This window comes from Phalacrocorax aristotelis, chromosome 5 (genome assembly GCF_949628215.1).
Source record: "Phalacrocorax aristotelis chromosome 5, bGulAri2.1, whole genome shotgun sequence".
Lineage (NCBI taxonomy): Eukaryota > Metazoa > Chordata > Aves > Suliformes > Phalacrocoracidae > Phalacrocorax > Phalacrocorax aristotelis.
This window is the reverse complement of record NC_134280.1, coordinates 53,357,828-53,366,251: the sequence shown is the minus strand read 5'-3', so window position 1 is coordinate 53,366,251 and position 8,424 is coordinate 53,357,828. Positions and strand designations below refer to the sequence as shown.

The following is an 8,424-nucleotide window of genomic DNA, read 5'->3' as shown; positions in this document are numbered from 1 at the left end:
TTTTCACTACTGCTTGCGAGGAATGAAAATAATAAGTGCCAAGGGATTTTAAGAAGTTGAGAGAATTAGTATTTGGAAACAATACATTCGTCTGCTTCTTAGGGAAAGATTCATGGAGGACAGATTCTCCACTAAATCTATCAGGATGAAGAAGCTCTCACAGAGACAAAGCATATCCCGTCTCTTATCAAGTTTCGAATATTTTATAAAATCAAGAGAGTTTCTGGAAAAACAATAGTTTTTGGGTTTTTTTTTCAAGAGAAAAAAGGATAAAGTAGGTTAAGATAATTTTGCTTGTTGAAATTGAAAGCTGGAGTCTGGCACTGAAAACTAGCATCTGCTGCTGCCCAACAGCATCCCTTTCCACTTGCACTGCTTTGCCATGATGTGTGCTGAAATAAGAGTTACGACCAAATTATCTGTCAGAGGTTGTTTGTCATAGCTTTAATGCACCACTGTAAATTTCAGCATGTACTAGACTGGGTAATTCTGATTTTAAGACTATCATAAAGAATATTTTAGCTCATTGCATACTGCTTGCATTTCTGAACATGTAGGGTTTTGCTTCAACATTTCTCTGTCTCAGAGGCTGATGTTACAAAATATCAGGGGTAATTCTGAAGCTTTGGTTTTCAAATAACAAAAGAAAGGTAAAAAAGAGGGTTCTATCTATGCCTTATTTTGTGGTACTACTTAGAAAATGAACAGAACAACTGCTTGTAAGGCAATCCTCATCTCATTTGCTATTCAGGTGCAGACTGAGTAATGGCTCCCCAAAAATCAGCATTAGCATTACCACTTGCAAATCCTGACACATCATCAAAATTCATGTCATTTGATTTTAGATATTATAATACCCTTTACATTTCAAATATTCCTAGGAGATTTCCTCTGCTATCTGGAAAATAATGAAGTATGTAATGGATTATTCCCTTCTTGACTGTGTCCTAAGAAGTTAGAAACAGGGGGATATTTCCATTGAAGCATTAAATAAATAAAAAAAAAAAAAGGAAGAAAGAGGAAGATAAGCCCCTTTTACCAAGCCTTCAGTTATAGATCTATTCTGATGCAAATATACAGCTGAACTGATGTATTTAAGCTATGCGTGAATACCAGGCAATCCCCCTATATTCTGTAGTCTATATGAATGTCTTTAAATATGACTGTATTATTCTGTGATCCATACGTGTGCCTTCTGTAGGGGAGATCTCAGTTATTTTGTCTTTTAGAGTCCCTAAGCACCAACCAACCAAAAGCTGTTTCTGGAGGTTTGTTGTTAGAGGCTAAGGTAGAATCTGTTTATGATCCATTTTGTTTGCCTGCCGCCTTAAACCTGGCCATCCATCATGAGCCAATGATGTTTTCCTGCAGAAAAAGCTTTGTGGCAATTAACATTTTCTTGCTGCTCAATAACAAATAGTTTATCTACTTACCCCAAGCCCCACAGCCCTCTCCTGCCCTGCAGCACGCTAATTCTGACCACCCTGTCCAGTGCCAGGTTCCCCACTAAAAATGCTTTTAGCTTGAACTGCATTGACTGTAAAGTACAAGAGGTTGCAGGAGACAGGCAATGCCTCCTAATGAAAGCACCTGCCGAAAACTAAATTATGATCTTTTATCCATGGCCCTTCTTGGTCAGAGAAGCATGTGACTCATCTCCTGCTATTCTCAGAGCAGCACCCAAACACCTGTAATTGCTGTCAGCCTTTACTTGTGGAAAAATGATAGTCATCCCCACTCGGTAGCCTGCAGGAACGTAGGCATCGCAAAGGATGTTTGCAACATAGGATGGCCACAAAAGACCTGAACGGTCCAAAGTCACCCGAGAGAGGGCCAAGTCCCCAGATCTTCCCATTTGAGGTGCACTATGATGCTCAACATCATATTAAATATTCAGCGATCATTTCTATTGCTGGAGGACAGCTTCTCTCTTCACTCAAGACCTGGACTCTCTCCTAAATAAATTTGCTCAGACAATAAATCAGTGACAGTGCATATGTCTCATATTTTTAATATACAAAGAACATAGATATTTAAAGGGTTTCCTCCTTGAGTTGCAGGGTAAGAAGCCAGTTAGGTCCTGCTAATGCCTTGGTCAGGGTGTCTGATGAAGCTTGGAGATGAGCTTGCTCCATCAAGGCTGTGCTCATGCCCTTCTCATCCTGTCTCTTGGTCTGCAGCTTATTTGGTCTTCATTTCTGGAAATCAGCTCCTAAGAGGACTGTGCAGGCATATCTGATACTTTCCGCCACGTATTCAGCACAAGACCCATGAGGCATGAAGCCTTTCGAGATTATAGATGGCGCACAGAAAAATAATGCAACTTGCGTGAAGCATTGACTGCATTGAAACTTGCTGAGTCCTGGTCACTAACCAAAAGTGCTCACCACTGCTTGGAAAGCCAGTGGAGAGCCCTGTCGTTTAAGCCAAGTCACACAACATATTTCTCTCATGACTAGATTGACATGAGCCCAGTTCAGGGATGTTATTTCTAGGCCACAAGCTGGTGCAAAGCAAATTTAATTGTTCCACAAACAGTATCCTGCGTTTGTTTAGGGTTTGTCATTTCCACGGGCCTCTCATTAATAAATGAGTATGCAGGAATATTCGTGTAACATTAATAGCCAGAGGGCATTTGCTGGAAGATTTGAAGCAACTGGTCACAGAAACATCATGTGAAGTCTTTCCATGGGTTAAGCAATGAGACTGATGGCTCCACACAGCTGCTCCGGTTTGCTTTGCTATGGTGCAGGTTTGCAGAGAGGTTGCACTGCCTGGAAGCACCTTGCGCTTGAAACTGACAGCTGTCCTCAACCATGACAGCCACAGGAATAAAGCCAGGCAAATGCTGCACAGCTTCCCCGTGGCGCTGGCTCCAGGGACTGTACTCCAGGAGGTTGCATTAAGAAAGTGCCCAGCTCTGGGCAAGGCTTCCACCACCCTCTCCCAGCCCCCTACACCCATCCTTGCCCTCCCTGATAATGGTGACCCCCTCTCAGCTGCTGTTTATTTATCCTAGCTGTAGTGTAAAAGCTATAGAACAAATAGCCTGTGTAGGGGGAAAGCAAAGCACCAAGCTAAAATAAGAAAACTCGTCTCTGCGAGGAGGGGAGAGAGGCAGACTCCTGCAGCTAATAATTCTCAGCATGGCCTAGAATAAGCTAAATCAGGGCCGCCGGGAGGCGTCCCCGGGGGTCTGCACTGCCTGGTTCTCCAGGCGTGAAGAGAGGCAGGAGCAGCAACTGAAAAGCTTGTCTAGCTTGACAGGTCCCATCCATCTCTGCATTAAAGGGCAAGACCCTTCACTGCCAGAGGTTCTGTGTCAAAAAAAGGAAAGAGATTTGGGAAATCTGCTGGTGGTGTGTGCTCAAACCCTTTGGCATCTGCTTCACTGCAGGACTGACTTCGGGACCTCTAGCAAGCCAAAACAGGGCAGCCACAACAGACATGCACATTTCCCTGGGCTCAGCATCCCTACCCCTACCTGCTACCTTTCAGGAGCTACAACCCTCTCCCGACACACCTGTCTCTGAAGGGGCCAATCCCAGTTGCAATCCCTTGGTTATTAGGGTAGGAAGTGAAAAAAAGGGGAATCGAGCTGGAGCCAGTGAGGAGGAGACCAAGGAGAAAGCATGCTGAGAACAGGGCTGCTCATAACACTGGTGTTCCTCGAAATTGGAGGCAGCCACACCTCTTCCCACATGCGGCTGGACCCCGGGGCAGGCAGCGCACTGCTTCCTGTTGTTAGAAAACCTTGGGACGCTCTCACAAGAAGCAAGCTTATTAGTGAATGAGTCAGGAGAAAAAAGCATTGCCCTGCACAGCCCCAGCAGTGGGGCAGGGGGTTGAAACTGCCCGGCTCATCTCACTTGTCGGATCATGTCCAAGGAGCAGGGGAGAAGACAGTGAGTGGCTGCACAGTGCTCAAGCACTGCGGCTGAGTGTGGTGAATATCTAGATGCACAAATCCATCCAAAATTCCCAAGAATAACAGGAAATCCAGCCGCTAATTTTCCATCTCACTTGCTTTGGGGCAGGCGTGCACCCCGCAAGGCCCGGCGCCAGAGAGCCCCGCAGAGCCTCGGGGCAGGGGACACGCAGACGAGATAACCACATGCTCCTGAGTTGTGAGAGAAGAAAATAATAAAAATAATAATGATAATTACAAAAAAGAAGCGGCTGCCCTGGCAAACAATAGTGGGGAGGCTAAGCACCCACACAGCTACCACGGGGAGGGACGACCCAAGCCCTGTCCCCCTCAGAGGGGACTGAGGAGGCAGCAAGCACCTTGGCTGATGCCGTGCTTGCTTGCTGCGCGCTCACTGTGCTCGCTTTCCCCCACGGCCGCGCATTATCATCATTTATTCATTCCATGACCTTGAAATCCCTCTCCCTTACCAGAAAAACAACTAATCCCTGTCAGAAACGTGGGCTCTACAAAAGAGAGGGGGGAAAAAAATCCACACCCTAAAAAAAATAAAAATCATGCAACCTCCCATGTCGCTTGTATTAGGTCAGATGGGAGAACTTATTTAATTAGTGACTTTTATAGGGCTTTATTTTTCGATGCCCAGTGGAGTAGTTAAGATTGGTAATAAGAAAGAAGTCTGGTCCCGCGCCAGCCCTCCTAAGACAATGGTGCAGGGAGGAAAGAGCCGAGCAGTATATTTGAGTGTTTTCAATGCTTTTGGTTTTTGGGTTTCTTTAACTTTATTTTTCAGTGTCTTATTCTAAAACCATTTGAAGGGTGTACATGGAGGGGAAGGAAATTGTTTGGGGTGGCCTGAGGGGAAGATAACGATGAATAATGGAATGAACCCATGGAAACTGCTTCTCGCTCCAGTTTCTCCACGGCTGGGGAAATTTCCCCTGAACGAGACCTGCTCCAGCACAGAAAGAGGATGGTTGGCAGATCGTCAAACAACAGATTTTTTGTGTATATGGAGGTGGACGGGTCAGGTGCATAATTACAATGGATAACTGGGAGGAGGGGGGCATAAGAAAAGTGCCAATTCTATTCTGTTCATGCTACTGTCTTCTCCTGACCCATTCCTGCTGCTCAGCCCCTTAACAAAAAAATACTGCAGGCTTTTTCCTCCCGTACTTTCCACTGAAGGAACAGGGAAGGAGGATTCAGGTTTACAAATGTCTTACCATGGGACTGTGCATTCCTCAGCATGCAGGACCAGCTGTGGATGCTGGGGAGTGGGGCACCTTCCCCAACAGACCTGGACCACACCAAATGGCTTGGGGCCACTCTCCTGGGACGAAATGCAGCACTTAGAATATAAAGCAAACCAGATGTTGTGTTACATCTTTTACGGCAGTGGGGTTTTGCTTTCTTCAGGCCCAAGAGCTGTGCTACCCACTCACCGCCCATTGATAGGGGACCTTCCCGAGGCTGATGGCAAAGCTTTTTGATGCCAAGTGTTTGGAGGACATTCATAGGCCACCGCCTAAGACAGTAGCCTCACCAGTGGCCAAAAAGCCCCATGCAGCCTAGTTGCTCAGTAGCCAAACTTTGCTACTTGGGAGGGGAATCAGCCTGTTTCCTGACAGCAAGAAGAATAATGTAACAGCATTCAATAAATTCCTAGCAAACACAACCAAAAAAAAAAAGCCAAAAAAAAAGAAAAAAATTAAAGCTCTGTTGAGCTTTGTCCTTTGCAAAATGAAAAATATGGTTGTTTTGCTCCACAGGAGGAACAGCGGAATCGGCTTTAAAATCGACAGCAGATTTGGCCAGATGCCACAGCCCTTTTGGCTTCAGCTTCCTTCAAATAGTCATCTCCCTGCCAATTTGGAGTGCACAGGACACAGTTACACACCTGATGATACACTGAGTAATGGCCTTGGCTTGCAGCTATCTGGTCCATACAGCAGGAAAGTGGGAGGGTGGACATTTATCAAAGGTGCTCATCTGAGCGGTCGTGGCTTCCCTGTGGCTGCAGCTCCCTGGCACGGGAGCCAGCACTGCATCATGCCAGAAGGGATGCAACTGTTGGTACCCGAAGGATGCACAGTGTCCCCAGGGTTCAGCAGGTGACTGGTTGCAGAGACACAAGCTCACAAATCACCACTGGCTCTACCAGCATCTCAGAACTTCAAAACAAAGCAAAATAGACATCCTGGCATTTAGAAGTTAGGGAGTTTGTACTGTAGGGATGGTGTTTGGAGGGCATGCAGGAGTTCATACTCCTGGACCTGTCCTTGGTGTAAGTAATTGCGTCACTATGAGCTCCTTGGCTGCTCGCTGTAATACGCTGACATCCCACTATTAAAGGTTTTCTCCCCCTACCATGTTAGGGATCCCACTGCAACACTGGGTGGTCTAGGCTTCCCCCCTGCAAAAGTGCATGCAGCATGGGGTTGCTTCAGTCCAAGTGCTTCACGGTGCCTGTGTTTCCTCTGAGCGCCCAGCCTGCCTCTTGCTGGTGCTTCACAAACCCTTATCTTTTGCTACTGGTCTCTCACTCCATCCTCACCAACCACAGCGCTGTTGCAAACCAGCACCTTCAATGCCATTTTCTGGTCTACAGGGGAAGGATTTGCTTGGGAGAGACATGGGACATAGGATGCCCTGCCATAGCAGCTGAGAGGCCAGAAGGGCTCTTGCGCAAAAGCAGAAACTTTAGGAGCACGTCCTGGTATCTATACAGTTATTTGTATCAGAGCGTTGACAAGAAAGAGCTTTCAGCACCACAGCTTGGGTGACAATATTTCTTTCCTCACTATTCCTGCCTTGACATCAGCCAGAGAGTCAGGGCTCCACAAGGGCATCGTAAGATAGAAAAGACAATTTGAAGAAGTTAGAAATGGGAAAGGACATATTGTAAAAGTCATTATCAAACCTTCCCTTCATTCCCTTCACATTTTTCATGGGGAAAAGTGTTCCCTCTGCAAAAAGAAATTTGGAAAATTTCCACCTATTCTACTGGCTGCATCCATGGGAGTATTTCTGCCTCTGGCAATAGCTTCTGCTTGAGTCTTGCTGTGCCGATGAGACATACGGCTCCGACGTATGGCTCCAGTATCTTTCTTGAGCAAGGGCTGGTGTGAGCAATACAGCAGGAGGTGCTACAAATAGGCAGAAAGATTTGCAAAAATACGGAGTGGGAAGAGTGTGCTGTTGCAGCTGAGACCTGCGCTTGCTACATGTAATGCAAACAGTACTCTTCTCCCAAAACTGCACAAAGCCAGCAGCTAAAATAACTGCTTTTTGACCTTTTTAACTTCTCCCATCTCTCTGAGCCCTGCCATTCTCCTTTTGCCTGCCCCAGCCACCTGCCTTTGTCATTAGCAATAAATAGGTGACATTTCATTGCTGTGGAAGCAGCCTGAGATATTTTGGGCCAAGCCAGCCAGGCTGGGGCTCACAGACCCTGCTGGCCAGCGAGAAAAGACACCATTAAAGTCACCTTACCACCCATCCTGGAGTTACAAGGTCTGCTGAGAGCAACGTAACTGTGCACAGTGGCTGGGATGTTCAGGGATGTCCCAGGTGCAAGCTGGCTGGGCTGGAAAGTAGTTACCACCTGGCAGTGGCTTCTGGATCAGCAAAGAAGAGAAGGAGGGAAAAACAGGGGCAGTATGGCTGGGAGCAAAACCCAAGTATGAAGCAGCTCTGGTGGGACTGGTGTAAGGAAAGAGAGATCTCCACTGGGTGACAGGCACTCGACAGTAGTCTGCTGCAAGTCCCTGCAGCACTTACAAAAGAGGCAACCTGTTGGGCACTGGGGGCTGAACCTATGTGACTGAGCATGGAGGGGCCCCAGACCATCAGGGAGGATGGGTCACCAGGGCAGTGGGATGGAGGTGCTCAACTCTTTCAGGTACCCAGCTCCACAGAAGCTATCTGCAAAGGTACTTTTAAGGCTCTGGGCGTTGCATGCTTCAGTCACGTTTTAAAAATAGGATGGGAGACTTCTATATCACTTAGGTATTTTGGAAAATTTTACTCAGCCTTTCTGCAGCTTCTGTCAATCCTTCTCAGCACGGTGCTGAGTAACATACATGGCATGTACACAAATAGCACACTTTCCTGGCCCCTCTCAGTCATGGTTGGACACACCACAAAGGACTTCCCCAGCTCTCCTCCACACTTCAGCAAGAAGGGTTTGGGGAGATAACACCTCTGGCTCTCCTGGCAGCAGTGCCCCCCTGTCCCTGCGGTGCCAAATGGGACACCAAAAAGTCCATAGCACTGCAACACCAGGGTGAAGGGTGCCTCAGCAAGGAGATGCTTTTATCTCCAGAGCAAAGGTGGTGCTCAGGTGCAGCCTCCTCTGGGTCTCCAGGGACTTTCCCACTATGGCAGGTGCTGGCCCAATGCAGAACCTCTGAGGTCTTTGCTGCAACCCAGTGGAAAGATGACGGCACATGACCTTGTGTGGGTCCCTTCACCTGTCCTGAGGTCACTGCTGG

The 8,424-nt window shown here is 47.1% G+C and overlaps 1 long non-coding RNA gene across 1 annotated transcript; it reads right to left on the bottom strand.

Annotated features, from left to right (window-relative positions):
- Positions 1-1,981: 1,981 nt before the first annotated feature.
- LOC142057807 (uncharacterized) lies at positions 1,982-8,038 on the bottom strand. Its single transcript, XR_012660753.1, has 2 exons — positions 5,155-8,038; positions 1,982-4,120 (listed from the first exon to the last, which is right to left on the bottom strand). It is a non-coding gene; the product is annotated as an uncharacterized LOC142057807 (long non-coding RNA).
- Between the last annotated feature and the right edge of the window lie 386 nt (positions 8,039-8,424).